General features: G+C 40.6%; 1 protein-coding gene across 17 annotated transcripts in view; it reads left to right on the top strand.

The window, feature by feature from the left end:
• Positions 1-21,003, top strand: part of FHOD3 (formin homology 2 domain containing 3) — a 383,672-nt gene that overhangs the window by 155,599 nt on the left and 207,070 nt on the right. The window lies entirely within an intron of this gene.

The raw sequence follows: 21,003 nt of genomic DNA on the forward strand, positions 1-21,003 counted from the left end.
AGTAGAAGATTTCACAAATCCAGCCAAGGGCTTGTCATGAAAGTTACTTTTGACTGAAAAATTTCAATAAAAGAGAGGAAAGTGCAAGTGTGGGAGGAAAGTGTGTGATATTCTATCCCTGTAACTTTCCTAAATTTGTATCAGCTTTGTGGTCATTTTCTGTCTTTGTTTTGTAGATGGGAGAGGAGGGGAGGGGGGGGAAGATTGGTTTTGCCTTCACTTAATCCCTGCAGATTTAGGCAGAACTTCGCCTGTGGATCCTCTGTGGTTGGTGTATAGAAGGAAGGAGAGAGTTTCTCCTGCAGAAAGTGCAAACTGGTGTGATATCAGCTTGTACTGCTGCACCTGCAGCCCTAGGGAGGAGTGGTAAATGCAGCTGTGTGAAGTCATTCCCATGGCAAAGCACTTACACAGATCTGTTTGCATATCTTTTACTTTGGCCTTCATGAAGCCGTCTGAGAGAAGACAAAAACATGACCAGGAGATGCAGAGACATTTTAATCTAGGAAAAAAAAAGGTTTTGGTGGGTGGGTAGTGCAGTGCTGCTCTACAGCCTAGGAAACAATCTTCATCTACCTGCAAAGGATTTCTTTTGCTTAGGATTTTCACAGGACAGCATCTCAAAGGACACACTTCCTGCAGTTTACCTTTAGTTTAACATTAAGAAAGTAACTGCCAGGGAAAATTGAAGCCAGATACCAGGCAGCTAGGATTACGGACTGATTTAACCTGCCTCTGACAGCACATGTAGCATGGCTAGAGTGATTCAGCTTCAGAAATGTTGATTTCTTTAGGCAAATTCTGATGTAATGGCAGAAAAATGGTGCTTGATTTTAATTGCATAATAAAGTCTCGGGGTTTTTTGATAGTCTGTAGAAAGAGCACGTTTACCATGTTCAGGCTCATCTGCAAATCCAGGGTCAGGGAGTAATTGAATGTGAAGTTCAGGTCCTGGGTCACTTCTCACATGAACTTTGGGTTTTTTTGTTTTCGTTTTTTAATATTTTTTTTCATGACATTTTTCTAGCTTCAGAGATTTTTGAAGGGAGCTGATTTTCTGATTGCATTTAACTACCCGTCTTGTTTATTCATGTTATTTTACTTATCATCTGTAAACTGTAATCTGTCTGTTGTGTCATCTGTTCATGCTGGGAAGCAGGCCAGCATACCAAAGTAAAGGCAGTTGCAGTGGGTATTGCTTTACATCTTTCAGAAAAACATAAAATTTTTCAGTGAAACATCTCTTTTGGTATTCAGCTATCTGATAGATTACTACCATATTATTGGGGGATGAAAACAACTATGTTTTTTGATCAAAAGTGTAACTAAAATGAAAACACCAGAAAGATGCAAATGGTGCAAAATACTTTGATTATTTGTGTGTGTTTGTATGCACGTGTATGGTAAACATTCCCCCCAAAATTTTTGTGAGTTCATCTTGCATGATTGCTTAGTATTGATGGGCTTGAGACAGAGACCATAAATCTGTGTAGTTCCTGCTTATCCATAGTATTTGATGTCCTGAGGAATTCTGCAAGGTGTGTTGTGCCCTTGAAAGGAACAGGATGTATGGACGTATTTGAAAGTCTGATTATCTTTGGCAGTGTAACCACTGTAACTAATCCAGTTCTTCCACAGCTAAAAGATCACTCTAGAAACATACTGCTAGGCTATGGGAAGTGAGCTGGTACAGGTGTCATTCATAATTATGCTTCCTGTCCTTCATTAATTTCTAGATTTGATCTGCTCTGCCCAGTTGGAATGGGGTTTAGTTCTGGTTTTGCTTTGTTGCCTGTCTTGTCATGAGAAAGCTTTGCTAAGTGTTGAAGAAGTAAACCAGAAATTGAAAGTATGAATGATTTGTAGTTAATGAATTAGATATTGAACAGGTTTTTGGTTAGTACCTAAGAAGCTAGTCCCTTTCCCTCTGAATTCCTGTCCAGGTCAATAGCAAGTCAGAAATTAAGAAGGAAATAAGATAATGAAAATGAAAATCAGTGTTTCAGTAGTGTTCTCCTTTTTCACTTGTTGAAGGGTTTGCTTTAGGGCTCCTCTCTTTCCTGAGCTCCATCAGCACAGGCTGTTGAGGTGTCTACAGGAGAAAAATGTGGATCACAGCAGCCAGCAGCAATGGGTTTTTGCAACACAAAGCGTGTTATATCTCTGTTCCAACATGGCTGGTGTTGGCAACTTGAATCAAAGCTTGCAGAGCAGGGTTCATAGTGCCCATGTGCAAGAGAACATGCTCCCAGTGCCACGCACCTTGACAGCCAGGTCTTTTTGCTCTGGATTGTTCCCAGCCAAATGTCTGTCACAGTTTAACCCTGAGCTGGCAATTAAACAAATGACAGATGCTCTCTCTTAACCCCTCTCCCTTCCCCACAGGGAAATGAGAGAGAATAAGGGAGAGACAGTCTGGAAACTAAACAACACAGCTTTAATGAAACAGTAGTGATGAAAAGGAAAATAATGAAAAAGAGATATGTCTCCCCCCTCAAATTATATATCACCACCGAGGTTGAAGGGCAGGCCCTGGAAAAGTCCCAGGCCTCTTGGAATCAGCAGCAGATGGGAGCTGGGTGCAGGAACACATGGATTCAGGAGGCCACTTGATCAGGATCAAACACAGATGAATGGATGGAGTCCTCACAGAATGCTGGCCGTGGATGAAGAGCTTGACCCTTGTGATGTCTCAAATTTATAGCAAGTATGGGGATGGAATACCTCATTTAGTCAATTTTAGTCACCTGGCTGGGCTGCTCCTCCCCAAAAGGTCATAGGTGTGACCTTCTATTTCTTTTTGTTTCTGAAGCATAAAATGTTTTTCAGAACCGAGCAGTGGCCTTGGTCCAGTAGTAACTATAGACCTTGAGCATTATCAATCCTAGAAGCAGAAATATGCTGGTAATTTCATCAAGTGAAGCTACTTAGAAGACTTTACTGAAAAGTAAAATTACCAGAAAGAAAGTTGGTTCTATTCTGGCTCAAACCAGGAATTTGTCCCAGGGGTACCAGGTGCAGAGCTGGCCTCCTTGGCTGGTGGGTGGTTGCTGGATATCTTGAAGCAGTGCCACATGGGGAACCAAGTCAGCCTGGGGGACTCTGGTGTCATGGCCTGAGTGAAAATGAAGAAGAGAAGGTGCAGTGGGTGTTGCTGGCGGGTGTGTGTCTGTTCAGAGGGAAGTGGGGAGTCACATAGAGAGCTGGTGGCTCTCTTACAAGGAAGAGGAGGTGGAAAAGAGCAACAGGGAAGGGCTGCCAGAGCCAGGTGGGATCACGCATCCCTTTGGCACCAGCAGGCCCATCCCTGGCGAGGGCAGAGTGTTCGCATGGCAGCAATAATGTTTTAGGACAGGACCAAGCCCCTGGCAGTGCAGCGGAGCTGGGCAGAGGCATGGGGAGCATTGCCTGCTTCCTTGCTGCAGTTTCTGACCTGGGGTGTTGAGTGGTGAGGGTGGCACAGGACTGGCGTTGAAAGCAATGTGCTGGGTAGGGCTGTCTGAACACAAGAACCTTCTGTACTCATCCTGCTCCAGTAGGTGCTTGGCTGTCCCCTCCTGCCTTGGGGAGAGCAAAGTGGGCAGATGCTTGCACAGGGGGCTTTGCAGGCAGAGGGGCAAAAGGCAAAGAGAGGGCAAGTGCCTCGCACAAAATTACAAAATGTCCACCTGTTTGAAAGGTGCTAACACACCTGTCTGTGGCTAATGTCTGTGCTTTGTGAATGGATCTGAAAAAGCAAGTGACCCTTAGACACCTCTGATGATCTGAACTGTAGGGGTTTGTTCTGACCAAAGTTAAAACTGCTTGATCCTGCAGAATATGCCTCACTTGTAAGACGGAGAGAGATGTGCCAGCTGCCCCTCTCCCCTCAGCTATTGTTTCTCAACAAAGTTCCTGAAAAAAATGCCTTATGTCACAGGAAAAGGACAGTTTTCTCTCTAGGATTTATTTAATTTGATTAGCTGTTTTTGCTGTTAATTAAACTAATAAATACTCCAAGAGGGAGACTTGCCAACCTTCCCAAGGCATGCACAATGAAGTTAAAGGAAAAGTAACCATCCTCTACTGGCTCATGGCCTGTGAAAAAACAGAGGAGAAGATGTAAATAATGCAGATATGCTTTATAAAGACAGCAGTCAGAGTAAGCCAAAGTTGCCTCCCTTATTTTTCTTTAATTGTGTTATAGGAAATGGTTTTGAATTGTTTTATTTCCTAGTAGTCACATCCTTATTAGCCTTGTGTTTTTCCTTCCCATATGCCTCCTGAGGGCTGTGTTCTATGTGGGAATTTCTAGCCTATAAAACCTAAAAACTTGTGTCAGAAAACCACTTTATAATTTATAGAATCATTAGTCATTGATAGTCTGTGTTCTTGCCTGCTCATCTTATGTTGAAGTATCCCATGTTTTATTGTTGATGTGGACAATGTTAGAGAGGATTATTTGGCCTTTTACTGGCTATTTATGATTTTATTGGTCTTCATAAATTAACTGTCCCCTTTATTTTAAGAAAGAACTTTTCAAAAGGCCAGAGTGAAGGGACTGAGAGGAGAACACTGTTGTTCCCTTCAGATGCAAATTCTTTTCTCCCTCTTTCTTCTCTGCCTCTGTGCATGAGTGGCGTAGCACAGCTTGCCTGAAGTTTCAGCCCCCTGTTGCAGGGATCCCTGTGACATTACCTTTGTAGTTAAATCTGCACATTCCTTTTTTTCTTTTGCCAGTCTCAGAAACTGATGAAATCATTGTAGATTGTTCTCACTTGAACCCTGGTTTTGTTTTGGAGAAAAGTCCACCAATTTTTTTTTTCCTTTTTTCAGAACTGTATACACTTTCAGAAAAAAAAAATCATCTGTGTGCCATTAGAGATTATTCATATTCATTTTGTTTCTCTGTTTTATTGGTTTGATTCCTAAATGTTATCAGAGAGTTAGAGCTGAGCTCTTTTAATTCAAATGGCATAGTGCCCAATCCTCTGAGATTAGCTGGCAAGCGATTCTGGGCATGATGCCACCTGGCATTCCTCAGAAAGGGGCTGCTAATATAACACCGGAAAAAAATAAGATTGTTCCAGACATGCACACCCCTGAAGTCGCAGGGAGCAAGGAGTGACAGAGATTTCACAAACACACCCAATATTCTGTGGCACAGCTTGGAAACTGCTCAGGAAATGCCATCCTAATACCTCCACAGAAAAATGATATTGACGTAAAGGTCCTTGGAGTACAAATTGATTTTTCCTTTCTAAAATTCATGGTTGCAATGCATATTTCTCGTTTTTTTCAGCACTTTGGCTCCAGGTTGGGCTCTCTGGGAATCCTGCAATGAAGTTTGGGCTCCGTGAGCTCTCAGCATTTTAGGACCTGGAATTTGTGCCCCTGTAAATTTGCCTCACTATGGTGCAACCTCACAGCTTCCCACAGGACAATCATAGGGCTGAAGACCCTGTCCTTGCTGGGTCCTCAGCTATAATTAATCTAATAAACCTCACTGGGATCCTGTCTTTTTTCTAAAAAAAGTTTGTTGGCTGTGAGAGACTTTGAATGTAATGTTTCCCAATTATTTTACAATTTTTGTTTCATTGGAAAACCTCCAAAAAAGCTCGATTGCTGGGTAAATAGGTCCCAAGACATTGAAGGCTTTATAGGTCTAGACTACCATCTTAAAACTAGCAGGCTACCCAGGCAGATTGTGCATCACATATTTAATATGCTTATGACTTAAAATGCCACATAACAAGAGAGTTGCCAAATTCTGCACCATCTGAAGTTTTCTGCACACACTCGAGTGGCTGTCTCAGATAGCATGTAGCAACAGCTCTAGGGCACTGATTTGCATTAAAAGTCTATCCAAGAGTAGTAAAAAAGAAATATAAAGTAAGAAATATTTATTCAGTCCAAATAATTTTATTTTTTTTAATAAGGTGTTTTATTAAGGTATTTTGTCCCTGCAGCTTCACTCTCTGCTTGCTGTATGGAGGATTAATACTTGTTGCAAACCAGAAGCTCCACTAAGGCATCCTAGAGCAACTGGTTATTTCTTCATGGTTTTCCTTCTGTAGATGGTAGTAATAATGTCCTGTGTTTCTTCTAAAAAAACCCCAGCACATTTCCCTGTTTTTCTTCTGAATGTAATAGGAGACAATCAGATGTCCAAACCCTCTTATTTTCTTGCTGGAGCTGCCTTCTGTACTCATTCCCTGTCATCCCCTTTATTTTCCAGTGGGTCTGTATAGACTTCAGAAATAAAGATAGGGTGAGGGTTGGAGGAAGGCAAAGGGATCAGGTTCGTGCTGGTCCTCAAAAGGTAAAGGTTCCCAAAGGCATTGGCAAAGACCCAGTTGACTTAAGAGGAGAGTTTTAATTCACAGTTTACTGCTCTGGCTTCTTGGGCCTCATTCTGCCAGGACACATCTTTCCTTGCAAGATTTCCTTAAATTGTGTGTAATTTGGTCTCTGTGTTTCTTGGCTGCCAATTAGCACCAACACATCATAAACATACAAAACTAAATCACTTCTTTTAAAAATAGAGCAATGATATAGCAGATTCCTTTCAGATTCAAACTGACATCAAATAACTGGATTTCTCAAATGGGAAAGGTTAGGGAGTTATTTATTTACTCTAAGGTCTGTACTAAACAAGCTGTGCTGTCAAGCAAAACTGTGATAATGTAGTTCATAATGTTGGTTTATGCAGTTCTTCAAGGGGGAAAAAAAAAAAAAAAAAAGTATCATGGGACAGACAAACCATGCAGCAAACAGTTGTGGGTTTGTCAGGATCAATGGATCTTGAAACATTGTGGCATGTATGATACTCTGAACTAGTCTTTTTTTTTTTTTTTTTTTTTTTTTTTTTTTTTTTTTTAACCTGAAAAGCCAATTAGGAATGCTGAAGGGAGGATCTGGTCCTTTTAATGTTCTTTCAGATCCTGGCTGTTTGGTTGCTTCTAGTTTCGTGGTTATAGGCTTGTGACAGTATGATTAATGAGCAATGCAAACTATGCAAAAAAGAAAAAAAAAAAAAGAGAACAATGAAAGATCTTCCTTCTGGAAAAGACAAGAAATAAAGAGGCAATATAGTACTTGTGTGAAGTAATCACAGAAAGTAGAACAGTTTTTCCTTTCCAGTTGTAGGATCTAACTCCAAACTACGTTCATTGACTTAGCACACATAATGCCTACACTAAGTGGATGTTTGGATGTATGGATTTTATGTTACTAGTTTTTCTATGGCTGGGAATTAAAAAAAAAAAAAATTGCATTAAATAGCTGGGTGTAGTATATGTGTTGTAGTGTGCTTGCATCAGCTTTGTCAAGTGGATGAGAAACTGTACAGAACTGTTTGAAGACTTTCACACAGTCCTTGGTGTTGGATGGCATCACTAGAGACTGACATGTCCAATTCCCCTGCTCCAAGCAGGGTCAGCCAGAGCAGGTTGCTCAAGACTGAGTCCAGTCAGGTATTGAATACCTCAAAGGATAAAGACTCCAGAGCTGGCTGATTGTTTTAATTCATGTACAGAATAAATCTTTATGTTTGATTTAGCTGACCTGGTAAGAAACACAAAAATTCCTTGCTAGCTGAGGAAAAGAAAGTGTACTTTCATGCACTCTGTTGTTATAAATCTATTTACATACAAGTCATATTGAATCTGTCATGTTATTTCCTCAGTGAAGTCATGAGGGCTGCACAGATCCACCAGTGCACGTGAAGGGTCAACCCAGAGTAAGTGTCTGGTGTTCATGGTGCCAGCCACTCCGTGTGTGCTTTGCTGAGCCAGCTTTCTTGTTCAGGAATCATTGAGTGCATACATGATTATGATAAGTAGCTCAGGTTATGTAATATCATTGCTGAAACCTTTAATTTCATGGCCTTAAGATTTATTAGGAGCCATTTATTTTCATCACTAAGCCAAACTGCCCATTCTGAGAGGCGGGACAGATACTGGAGAACTTGACTGACAGAAATCAGTCAGGGTGAGAACTTCCACATCTTCATATACTTGAAGAATGTTGGCTGGTTGCTTAGGGATGCAAGTAAGGAAATCTGAGTATTCATCCAGCTGACAGAGCGAGTGGTTAACTTTTCTGATACAACCTTTTGCAGAAAGAACTATTCCATTTCTGCTACTGGAAATGGTAACACATTGCTACTCATAGCTGTATTCTTTTAGCCTACAGTGAGAAAATGGCAATTATTCATGTTTTAGCAGAGAGACTACTGTTCTGCACTGGGAGACAGGCTTTTGCTTCTCAGTAAATTGCTGTTTTCATGGGCTTGCCTCCCAAGAAAAATTACTTTTAAATATCAGCAGATAGCAGGGGTTGAGGAGAGCTTCATTGTAGGTGAGGGATGCAGGATCAATTGAAGCACTTGATGTAGCACATCAAGAAAGACTGAGCAACACTCTGGTGTGTATCTTTAATATCAGTGCTTGCCTATATTTTTCTTGATGGACTTTTAGAGTCAGCCCTAATATCACATTTGCAGTCCTTGAGTTACCATATGCATTCAACACTGGAAATTATGGTAGGTGTAGCTGAGAAAAATAGTAAAGCAGAAGGAGCAGGGACACAAAATTTGTCATTTCTGAAGAGTTAATTATAGCTTTGACTTGCTTATCACCTGTGCGATGGGGAACTGATATAACCCTAGATTCGGTTAGCAGAGAAGAAGGATCACAGCTGGGCATCAAGGGTCACTATGCTTGTCCAGTTCTCCATAAATACAAGAGAAAGGAAGGCACCAACGTGGGAAGGACCTTACATTTTGTGTAGAGATACACTTTGCATAGCATTTGACTGTATTTTTATTACAAGGGGCAGTTTCCAATCCATGTGGCAATTAAGCTTTTCTTATCACATGGCTCCTCCTAAAAAGAAACTATTGCATTTATATGTTTATAATATGCATAAATAAATGCATATTATATATAACTAAAGTGTGTATTCATTATGTGTGTGTATATTTATTATATGTGTGCATGTAGTTGATATTCTCCTGATTAATTAGGTGAGTAGAGCTAGAGCTTTTCCAAGCCAGTGACTGAATTAATAATGAGCAGAGAAAAATTTTGTGTAGCTGAACACTTTTGTGTGGCTTTGGTCAAATTACTTAGAAGCAGGAATAATCAGCGGCTGAATTAAGTGAGAGGCCTGATACATACTGGAAAACCTCCCTCGTTTGTCAGATGTTTTACAACTGTGATGAATGAGTTTGGATAAATAACAGGAACATGTGTTAAACAAGTTCAGGCCAAGTGCCGCACAGTACGGTAAACAGAAGGAATGTTTGAAAATATAAATGGATGGTAGGTGGTATGTGGAGAGTGCTGGGAGGATAGCCTCTGGGGAGGGTAAAAGGAAGAATCTTCTTTATGTGCTTCAGAAATAGCTTTTTATTGTTGTTACTGTTTTTAGCAAATACAGATGTAGAGGTTTGCTGGTACTAAAAAGGACTGTTTGGGTTGTTCAGCTGTTAAGCCACAAACATTGTGTTTCATGCCCACTGTAAACTTGCCTGAGAACTCCCCTGAACCAGCACAGGACTGAGCCGTATGGAAAGGAACCCAGTAGCTTGAGGGGCTTTTCATTTAAATTCTGTTTGTTAAAGAAACCTGGTAATATGAAGGACACAGGAGTGAACAGAAGTGGGAGATCAGTCTGAGTGAGGGCAGGAGTCTTCCAGGGTCTGTCTCACCTCCCTGTTTTCAGACAAGGAGAGAAGTGAAGAGCTGGTGCCCCAAGGGGGTAGCACGGTGCTGCCTGGGGAGGCAACACCCAACTTTTGTTTCAGCAGGGAAAATCTGTGCCAGAGCATCAAGTCATTTTGTATATGAGCTTCTCTCTTGCTGCTATGTAGAACCTGTGTGGCTAATGCACTTAAGCAAACTCCCTGATTTCCAGATGCAACAGAGAAGCATTTATCCCAGAGGCTATTTGTTGTATTTGTGAAATGATTGCTTAGATATTTGCTCACTCTTGCATCCAACCATACTGCTTTGGAGCCTAGCAGTTTCTCTCATCATGTTCCTGGAGAATCTGGGTTACTTTTCACCTGTGAAAATGGAGCAGAAATTCCCAAAGTTAAGTTCCCACTGGATGAACATAGTGTTTTATCAGTCATTTCCTGAATGTGTGTGACTTTGGTCACACTCCCCCCCCCCCCTTCCCTTCATGCTAATCATAGTACTTGGTAAGGAGAGCTGTACCCCACTTTCACCTAATTTTTATAAGGTTGTGAAGCACCTAAGTTACTTCCACTGCTAAACCTTCACAGTGTAATGTACAGATACTGAAGAGAGTATGAAGGTGTGTCCCCACTGCTGGAGAAGCCTTCATATTCACAACGATCTGAGTGGTAATAAAAACCAGCAATTTAATCACAGATAAACTGCACAGGAGGAAAGGATAGCAACTGCAGTGCTCTGTTGCAGGGCTGTTGAGTGTGGGCTGTGAAGGATGAGACTGTTGGCTCCCCCGTGGTGTCACCTCCTTTCCTTACATCAGTTAAGCTTATAATGGTCCCTGCTCAGAGATTCTGGGGTGCCTGTTCATCTCCCTCTTGCCGTAAGGCAGAGTATGGCAGATGCAGTAGCATTGCTCCAGTCACCTGCCAGCAGGACCCAGGAGATGGCAGGGCCCGTGGTGCAGGGCTGGGAGGTGAGGTGTCCAGCAGAGAGCAGGGACCTGCCCAGGCTACTGCACGAGGACTGGACATGTGCTTGACCTGGCATCTGCATCTGATGAGATTCACGCACTGGCATGGATTTACCTCAAGATCTTGGTGGTTCTGTTCCAATGTATTCCTTTCTCTTGCCAAAATGGTGTGTTTTTCATGTGTTCCAGCAATTTCAGAATGATGGGAAACTTGCTGACCCTGAATTACTTTGACATCTGCTAAAAGTATTTGTGCTGCACTATCCTTCTGCTCGTCTGATATTTCTTCATTCCCTCTCTGTTACAAATCATCCTCTGTTAACTTAATTTCTGTTAAATATGTCCTTCAGGTATTCTAAATAAACATTCTTCCAAGAACCCCAAAACACATTAAGACATATGGAAAAATACAGATCAAGTTTTTTGAGCAAACTTTGTTAATTAGCATGATGGTTTTGACTTGAGATCACGTCTGCTACAAACTATGAGAGTATAACCTTAAGGAATCATTTCTTGCTATGTGACTTTGATATTAAAGCAAAACCAACCCTTGGTCTGTTGAAATGCTCTTTATCCTCATTACTGAAAGTCAGTAAAGCCTCAGCTGGATTGCTATGTCTGGGTTTGGGCAGTTGAATTACTGTGTCTGGGTTTGGACATTTAAAGATGCAAATTCATTAAAGGATGTATACAAAACCAAGAAGGACTACCAGATGTTTAGGAAAGATAAGGTGCAAGTCCAGTTTTTTAACACAAAGTAGAGGCTGTTATCTGGAGGCATTACAAGACTTTTCACACTGGGAAGGTCTGAAAATTAAATTTAAATTTAAAAAAAAGTATAAAAAAATATATTCAATATTATCATCAGTAAATGTCACGAAATATTGAAATTTGTATCCTGTAGATTCTGTGGTATTCCTACTAGAATTCTTCGCATATTCTGTTTTTCTAATTAATTTGGGGGAAAAACCCTATACGTGAAGCTCCACTGGAGTCAGGTGCCCCCTCCAGCGGGGGTCTTCATGACCTTATAGCTGATGCTTTGGGCAATGCTGAAGGACAAATAAATATTCATCCTTAATGTATGTCTCAGTCACAGGCATATCTACTGCTTCTTGTATGTGAGGGTTTTTTAGTGGATGCTTGGTCTGGGCCACTCCAAATGGTCAAAAAAATCCCCAACATTGATTTGGAACCTTGTTACTCCCAACACTGTGGCTGGAAAGTCTCACAAGCATATGGACGATGCAGGCTCAGGTATTTAAAGATGCCCACACCATTGCAGTTGCTAGCAGCAGAGGAGAAGCAGTGTTAGGAGATTTTTAGCATCAGCTGTTAATGTGCTTTTACCTGTTGTCTTGCTATCAGATGAGTGGTCCGTGCTGGCTGCCTAAATTTTCAGACAATCTCTGAGGGAGTTGAATGCATGCTGTTAATTAGGAGGCTGCATCCTCTGAGGTCCAAAAGCTGGTAAGTCCTGATGCAGTTCCTGCACGTGGACTGGGATCACTGGAACAACCTGGTCTTGGAGACAGTCTCTGGTGTATTTCAGCATTTCTTACACTACAGTAAAAGTTAGTCTGAACTTGAAGCTCAGGAGCTCATTCACGTGCTTGGCACAAGCCTGTGAGATCTTTATGCTCAGATGTTTTGCCAAGCTGTCAGCACAGGTAAGGCATAATTCTAGAGCTAGAGGGTAGGTGCCTAAATTTTTGGGGGTTTTTTTTTGCTTGTTTTTTGGTTTTTGGTTTGTTTTTTTTTTGATAGGTTGCTATAATTTGCTTGTAGCTCTCTGTCTACTAATGCCAATTGAGCATGAAGGGCAGTATGCTGGCACTGAGTTTGGAATAAAACCAGAAAATTTAAATCATGATCAGCATGTTGTTATTAAGTACTTGTAATCCAAGAGGTACCGATGTGCTTGTTCAAGCGCAAGCACGCAGGTCACCAATTTCAAGACCTAGTTGTAAATTGGCACAAATATAAAAGATTGGTCTCACTGTATTTTTGTTATGATTATTTTTTAGTCACACTTTGGCTACAGTAATCTCTAAAGAACGCAGTAAGTTCTTCTATATTCTTTTCTAGCAATTTTCTCTGTCCCTATTCTCTTGAATTATATAACCTATATTTTAGTATAACAACTACTTTCCTGCTGTATTACTCTCCAGGGAACAATTTTGCATTAGTAAGGGGATGAACAAGATGACCTCTTAAGTCTTTTCCATCACCACTTACTGTAATACGGTGCTATAATATTTGACCCTGTTACGCAGCCTTTTCCCTTCTGTAACCCTTTGACTTTTACAGAAGAGCAGTCACAGTATTTTTTGTACACGCAGAAGTGCCTTGCTTTGAAGTTATCAACCCGAAGTACTGTTTCCTGTACTTCAGAACTGAAGAGTGTAGCAGTGCCTTTTGCATTCAAGTGGAGAGGACCTGTATAAATAAATCATTGAGGAGAAAAACACTACAGTGCCTGTTCCATAGCTGGGATAAAGAGGCTGAAGAGGCAGAGGATCTTTTTTTGCTTTATGTGTTGGCAGGGATGTAACTTTTGAATATGCCTTTCTAGTGTTGCTTTTTATATCAAGAAAGGAAGGGAGAAGACCAAACTGCTTGAGCAATTTGAGATCTCTAGTATGTCCACGGACCTATGGTGTGTTCTTATGTCACTGGCATTTTTTCCAAAAGCAGGCTTTCCCCTGGAATGGGAAATGTACCTGTAAAGGGTAAACCTTTATTCAAACTTACAAAATCAGAAAGGATATCTTGTGGGAGAAGTAATTTGGGAATGGAAAGAAAAGCTGTGGTTCTGTTCAACTTTCAAAGATGCCTTGCTGTTCCAGTTTGTTCACAGCTTTCAGCTCATAGAGGGCAGCAGATGATTTTTGTGGCATAGGCCTGGCAATAGTTTCTCCTCCTCCAGCTTGACCATAAAAGGCAGTTATAATTTTTTTTTTTCAATGAACCCCCCTTGCATTTTCTTTGTCTCCCCAGAGACATCTAATTTATAAAGCCTGGGGTATTTTAGTCATGTAAACGCTTGAGCCATTCTGGTGTCTTGGGATTGTTTCTGCTACTTTCTGTGCTGTCTAGTGATTTCTTGTTAACTCTGGGTTTGAACGCCCCTTTCTAATTTTTACTTCATAATTTAAGTAAAAGCTGCTGTTGTGCTTTTTGTCACTTATGTCCTTTTTACCACAGTAGCAATAGAAGTCAGCTGAGATGGGTTTCTGCAGTACAGAGTTGGGAAAACAATAGAGAAGACACAAGTATAAAACCAATGGAAAAAGTAGTAGCCTTTTCTGTCAGTCAGATTCACCCTGCTCTCAGCCCACATCAGCTTATATGTCCTCTTTCACTTACTTGTGAGTAAGTGGGGCCTTAATACATTGAGTAAGCCAGAAATGGAAATACTGAAAGCAAGTTTTGGTACCATCAGTGTTTAAGATCTTGGCATAATGCAGTGTAATATACAGAGGGTACCGGCTTCTATAGCCGTAATCCCCAGGATCCAGCAGATGAAAACTAAGATTTCCTATTGCACGTAACTATATTAATATTTTCTGCATTTTAGCACCTCACTCTAGCATAAATCATTGGCATGTGTTTGTTATAGTCTGTACAGAGAATGTGACAGATACTCTTCCTAGAACCACGTGTGTGTGGAATGAGTCTGCAGGAGCAAAGGGACAGTAATTTAGAGCTTTGTGAAGAGTAAATTGGCTGGTGATTTATTCATGACACATGGTTTGCTTAAAGCCAAGCAGAATAAACAGAAGTTTGGTATAAATGATTGAGAGGAGAAATCAGTTTATACCTGTTAGACCCTTCAACTATGATGAAGACTGGGAAGTCCCTTCTATCATCCTAATGTGTGAAAACCACCTTCCTTTAAATCTCACTAAGATGTTGCTGTAGTTTATCTGTATGTTGGTAACAAATATCAAGTTTTGACTAAAATCTGGAACCAAGGGTGGAGGAGTCTCCAGGATGTTCAGGAATTGTGTGATCAGAAAGAAAAGGGCCTCACCTGAAAGGATGATTACTCTTTCTCTGTTTTACAGAAATTATTGAGTTTCTCACTCAGTCTTTCTGTGCTTCCTAATTCTGAAGTTAGCTCTCTGTAGGTGATCATTCAAGCATTACTGCTTTCTTTAAGCATTATTGTTTTCGCATTAGTGACACTCCAGACCTTCACCTCTCCTGCTGTCTTTTCTCCTTCTTACTGACTCCCCTCTGCTCTTCTGTGCTTCTCTTCCCATCATTTCTCTGTTATTGCATGTCTCTGATTCCTCATTCTTGGGGTCATCATTTTTCACCTTGGTCTTCTGGTATTTTCTTATTTTTAATCTTTTCCCTTCAAGTGATTGAATTTTATTTCATGTCTTTTGGCAATTTGGGAGCAAGAATCAGGGTACTCTTTGGGGAGGACACTTGCACCTGGAGGAGTGGATACATTTGTCACTGAATTTAAATGTATTCTTGAGCTGACAGTTTTATGTTATTTCCTTTGAGATTGAAGTTCAGCATTTCAGGGAAACATTCTGAAAAAGTTAGCTGTGATCCCTCTCCCCAAAATGAGGGATTTCTGTCCTGTGTGGTCTCCCTGTGGAAATCCAGAGGATTTTTTCATCTGGTTGCTTCTTGCAGCAGCAGTAAAGCAGTCTTCTGCCCTTGAAGAGGCAGGAAAGTACTTGAGAATGAGTGTACAGAACTGCTGTGAAGCATTGGCCACATCATTTATTTTAATTTCCCAGTGGAGGGCCTACCGTGGAATTGCCCTGCTTGCTTGTCCAAGCCCACGGGCTTCCCGGGGTTTGCTGGCTGCTCTTTGCACCTTCTGCTTAAGCCTCTGTCACCATGGCAGAGGGATGTCCAAGGCTATTTGTGGCCTCCCCTCCTCCCACTCCCCACCTGCAAGTCCTTTACAGAGAAAGGGAATAAAGATGCAGCTCAAAGAGAGCTCTTCTCATGTGCACATGTAATAGGATCCTCTCCCCACAAAGGATCCCCCTCTCCCAGTGGGGGCAAAGGACCCTGCTCTCTGAGGGGACCCACTGTCCCAGCTAATTAGCTAAGCAGCTGCTCTGTGTCTGAATGAAAAGGAGGGGAGGGAGGTTTTGCTCTGATGGGAAGTGGTGGCAGCATTCCTCGGAGGCAGCCTGCACATTCCTACAAGGCAGTCGGTGCTTACGGTGGCGTGGGCTCAGCGTTGCATGACCAGGCTGCCCAAAATCTGAACACAGCAACTTGCTTGGCCTCAGGTCCTTTCTTGGTGGGAGAACCTTTCCCTAGATCAGTGGGAGAATATATAGCTTGAATATATCAGTGAGTGAATATATAGCTTGAACTCACATGTGACAGGTTGTGCTAATTAATGCATAACCAAATATATATATATATATATATATATATATATAAACAGATCACATTCAGAGAAAAAAAAAAGATTTATAATATGTGAAACAAAGTAATCTCAACAGAGGCAGCAATTGTGTTAATGAAATGATGGGCAATGTGCCTGTGAGTGAATCTCTGTGTATTTTCTAGGGGGTCTGGAACTAAAAAGGACAGTGCCTTGTCTGGCCAACACATTTATGACTAGATTTGTAGACAAAAGGAAAATTAAAAGGAGCCTGTTCTTGGCACAGGACCAGGTCTTTTCTTAGAGGTCTGCTTTAGTTTGTTTGACATACAGTGAAAGACTGGCACACTGCACTAATTAGTTTTATATACAGTTGTTTTATAGATCTGCAGCACTATATGTACCCATGGGCCCACTTCAGTAAACCAGTGAAGTCTACCAGGCTGCTTCCTGAAGTTTTTTCACAGGACTGGACCCAGATGCCTGCCTTCTTTCTATGCTTCTCAGTTTTTTACCCGGTTTTATAATTGTGTAAATTCATTCAAACAAAATAACATCCATTTAAAATTGGAATGGAGTGCAGTAATAAATTTGGATGTGTGGTCATCAGCATTGGCAGGAAGAGGATTTTCTAATTGAATATTTTTATTTGTTCTGTTATTCGTCCCCCTCCATCAGTGCTGGCGGAAACCTAGACAGTTCATTAAAATTCTAAAATATTGCTACTGTTACTATTGCTAATACTTCTTCCTAGTAAGCACGTAAAATAATCTTTTATTCATTGTTGCAGGAACAAGAATTAAGATTTTAGTTTCTAAGTATGACCCAGTTTGCAAGGGGCTAGTGGAAGCCAGAGAATATTTCAACTTCTATCCCATGCCAGGCCTTTAGAAATGAATGGCAGGAAATGCTTAAGTGTCTTTTAATTAGATCTGCACCAGGTACCCTGCTAATGTAATCAAATGTGGAGTTGATCTCCCCTTTATGTTTTTGTAAGGAAAGAAGCTTCATCTTGAAATTATAGTTTAAAGAAAAGAGGCATGGATGGGAGACGTGGAGGTCATTCAGGCAGCAGCAAGTGAAGCAGAGCAACTCCCATTTGTGCTCAGCCAGATGTTCACGAGCCTTTGCCAATAGCTCAAAAGGCTGATGCTACATAAATTACTATATCCTAGGGACTAATTCAATGGGTGTGATGGAAGAGGAAGGGAGGAGGATGGTACCTGTCGGTCAGAGGTCAGGTGTAACACATGGGACTGAACCAAGCAATATTTAGCCAACTCAATTTTTTCTTTCATTAGTGTGGATTAATTTTCCCATAGAGAGCAGAAAAAAAGTCAATACTTTCATTAAGAATATAAAGACCAGTCATTATCTTATTTAAAGTCCCTTTTCCTAATGAACTCTGAGTTCCCCTCATCCTTGAAAATACAGAATCAACTTTGAAAGCTATAAGTGGTCCAATAAAATAAAGATGTCTGAATGCTTCTCTTGCTTTCTGAAGAGTTACCAATTGCAACCCAATCTGCCTTCCCTTGACCATTGTGTTTGTACCTAGAGAAATCCCTTTTCACCTCACCTGAGTTGTTTTCCTTTCCTCTGTAGGAAAGTCATTTTTACAAAAATAAAAGCAAACGAAAACCTGGAGTAATGAATAATGGTTTTCTTTTAGAGCGTGAAGCCTTCTCCCAAAGAAAGTGCTGCTGGTGCAAGAAAATAGGCCCTTGCAGGTTTCTTCCTCTCATGCGTATCTGCTTCTACCACAAACCTGCTTATCTTTGAAGCTCTGCCTGTATAAACAAGTGGTGAGCTCTGGGAATCTGTCTCTCAAGGATATACACCTGCCAATCAAGATGTGAAGGATAATTTAACAAATGCAACTCTTCTGTGTTACAGAAAAGTAGATAAAACCCAAGCCCATGCCAGTATCTGGTTTTCTGTCAGATAGTTTCCCTGGACTTGACTCTGATTTTGAATCTTTGACGTTGGGGGTGCTGATGATCTTTAATTTCTCAGGATGTCCTATGGTTTCAGGGTTAATAAAGTACTAACTCAGCATCCCAGTATTGCTCAATCAGTAGGAAACCCATGGGGGAACAGAGTGCCTTTTTTCTCATAAAATAAAGAAATAAGCAGTGCCCTCTAGTGTTTGTTAAAATCAGAGGGGATCGCCAGGAGAATTTTCTGCCATCTAGCTATCTGCAAAAGATAGGCAAAGATGCAGATCCTTATTTCTTTAAAGAAAGTAGTGAAAGAGGACTGCAATAGCATGGCTTATCAGGACATAACTGAAAGGCATGGATGTTTTGTCTTCTCTAATCTTGTAGTGTATGTGTGTACAATAACCTGTACCTGTACTGGAGTTGTGTTTTCCCAAAGGGCCAGTGATTTGTCAAGTTTCAAAGAGAGGTGTAGCAATGAGTGTACCTGAATTTCATAGGTTCAGTTTCTGGCAAAAAACATCCCTAGTGGACACATTCAAAGTTACTTACATGTTCTAACAGGCAGGGAGCAAGTAGGTCTTTTGTCCTGTCCTTGGAGAAACTCAAATTCTTTTGGTACTGGTGATTTTTCAAAACTGCAGGCATCATTTGTTTCAGTTCTCTGAAACAACTCCTCCAGGCTTGCACCAGGGGAATTACAGCCATCTCTATGCTTTAGCATGGAAGGCTGTTTCTCAGTCTGCTTAAAAGAGGGCAATGCATTAAATTGCTAATGTAAAACAGCAAGTGTTAAAAAGCACTTGCTATCTGGTTTCTGAATCGTGTTCAGTATGAAAACATTGTAAGCAAATGTGCCTTTTCCTTTCTGGGGTTTTAATTTTATTTTCTGCTATAGAAAAAGAGCTTACAAATTTTTTTTATTGCCTTTCTGTTTCTGCTGATGCATTTTCATAGCCTTGTTTTCAGTCTGGGGCTCCTGGGATGAACCTGAGGTTTCTGTAGTGTTAAAGTTACTGTCGACAAATTGGAATCCTGTGCAGCTTTGAGAGCAACTTACTGAGTGTCCCTGAGTTGTAATCTGGTGTATGCATTTATTGTTTTAGGAAAAACGGCACACGGAAATACAGTAAAATACAGGCTTTTATAAAGTGACCCACGCAGTACTTTGGCTTACCCTGACTTTTCTGCCCTTCATGAGGCTGGCCTTGGACTGTAGTTTTCAAAACCAAACCATCTTCTAATGCAGGATGACTCCAAGGAGTGACCCTCTTGCTTTCCTCCTCCTTGGGTGATGCTCTGTGAATGTTTCTGGTGGCTGCCAGCACTATAAGATGTAGGTGCCAAGACTTACGTAGACAGTCATTACATTGTCCATGTGTAAGAGTATCAGGTGAAGAGGTTAGGAACTTGCATGTTTGAGCTGATTCAACAAGAATTAGCTCCACATGAGAAGGATCTGTGAATTTCTGTGTGGATTGCTGCACCGGGAAGTAGGTGTTAGAAATCAAGTGACTTACCTGGGCTGTTGCTCCTCTAAAAGGATGTGAGATAGTAGTTATTGATTCTTCAGCTCTAGTGATAAACCCCTTTTTGAGCTGCTGTTATTAACTTCTGTCCTCTTTGCTACACACAAGCAGAGAAATGGTTTGTGCTGACTGCCAAGGATGATGTTATGCTCTGTGAAAAGACCAAGAAGAAAAATATTCAGCATTGTTCCTCTGAGATGTACCAAAAATCTGCACGCACCAATGAAAGCAACCAGCGTTTTGGTGTCATAACAATGGTTCATTAGGACTTTACCCTGGGCCTGGATGATGATTGTTCCTGTTTAAGACCAAGACCAACAGATGGCATTTGTTAGGACATTGATATTTATGTGCAAAGTTGCCAGCACTTCAAGAAGTGGTGCCTCTCTTAATTAAGATGATAATGTACTGCCTTGTTTGGAGAGATTCTGCTTGTAATGATGCTGGTGAATTATGAATAGGGGGAAATTAGTAATAACAAATGCCAGATGGAGGTATCTTTCAATGAGGAATATTTTGTGTAATATGGCATGTAAAGTTGACAGACCGGGTCTTAAAAGACCTTTATTTTTCTTTAAGATTTCCTGACAAAATTACTCTTTATCCTGCCAAGAAATGTAGTTTCACATGCCAGTGCATTTATAAGCAAGAGTAATTAAAGTATGCCTCTAAGTTTTGTGGCTTGAAGTGAAATATGTTCATCCAGTGTTTTGTCAGGAATCTATAAACAGTGCAAGCAAGGAGACAACTTATAACAACAATAGTTTTGCCAATTCTACACGTTCTGCCTTTGAAATCAGAGGCAATTAGGTATGAAAAAAACTACTTTCAAAGTTTACACAAAAAAGTGTAAGTCTTACTTAACTTTTACTTAACGTTTTTCCTTTGGTTTAAGATGACTAGTGGGAATAAGAAATGTTTTTCTAAAATTAAAACTTGGTTCTTTGAAAATTAAAACAACAATTCTTTGACTGAAGTAAAAAATTGCTATTGAGTTGTAAATGCATCAAATCTTCATATGCTAGGCTTTTTTTCTAACTCCCTGAGAGTGGGAAAAAAAATTAATTTGGTTTTGTAGTATAAAATAGTAGTTAAATGAGAAATAGACAATTTTGGGAGTTGATATTTTGCTTTCTTATAAGAATATGGGCATTCCAGCTTAAATTTCATGACCTACAGGCCCCTGTCCTTTGCAGAGAAGGTCCTTTCATGATGATCTGTGAGTGAAGCAAAATGTGTCATGGGAGGTGACCAGGAAGATTTGATTTCTGTTTTTAATTGTACTTGGATTGCATTAGTGTAATGAAATTATATTTAGGACTGTAGCAGCATTGCATATAGTCTCTCTCTGTCATATATACCAAATGTAGTAGACCAGGAAGACTTCAAGAGCATACCTTCTGCTCCATCCATCCATCCATAGTCATAAATGATGTCCAAATAATAAATAATAATAATAACAAACTTGAGATGTGCAGTCCAAGACTTCTTCTAAAGGCCCAGACGTTAT

The sequence above is a fragment of the Heliangelus exortis genome, chromosome 2 (assembly GCF_036169615.1).
Source record: "Heliangelus exortis chromosome 2, bHelExo1.hap1, whole genome shotgun sequence".
Taxonomy (NCBI): Eukaryota; Metazoa; Chordata; class Aves; order Apodiformes; family Trochilidae; genus Heliangelus; species Heliangelus exortis.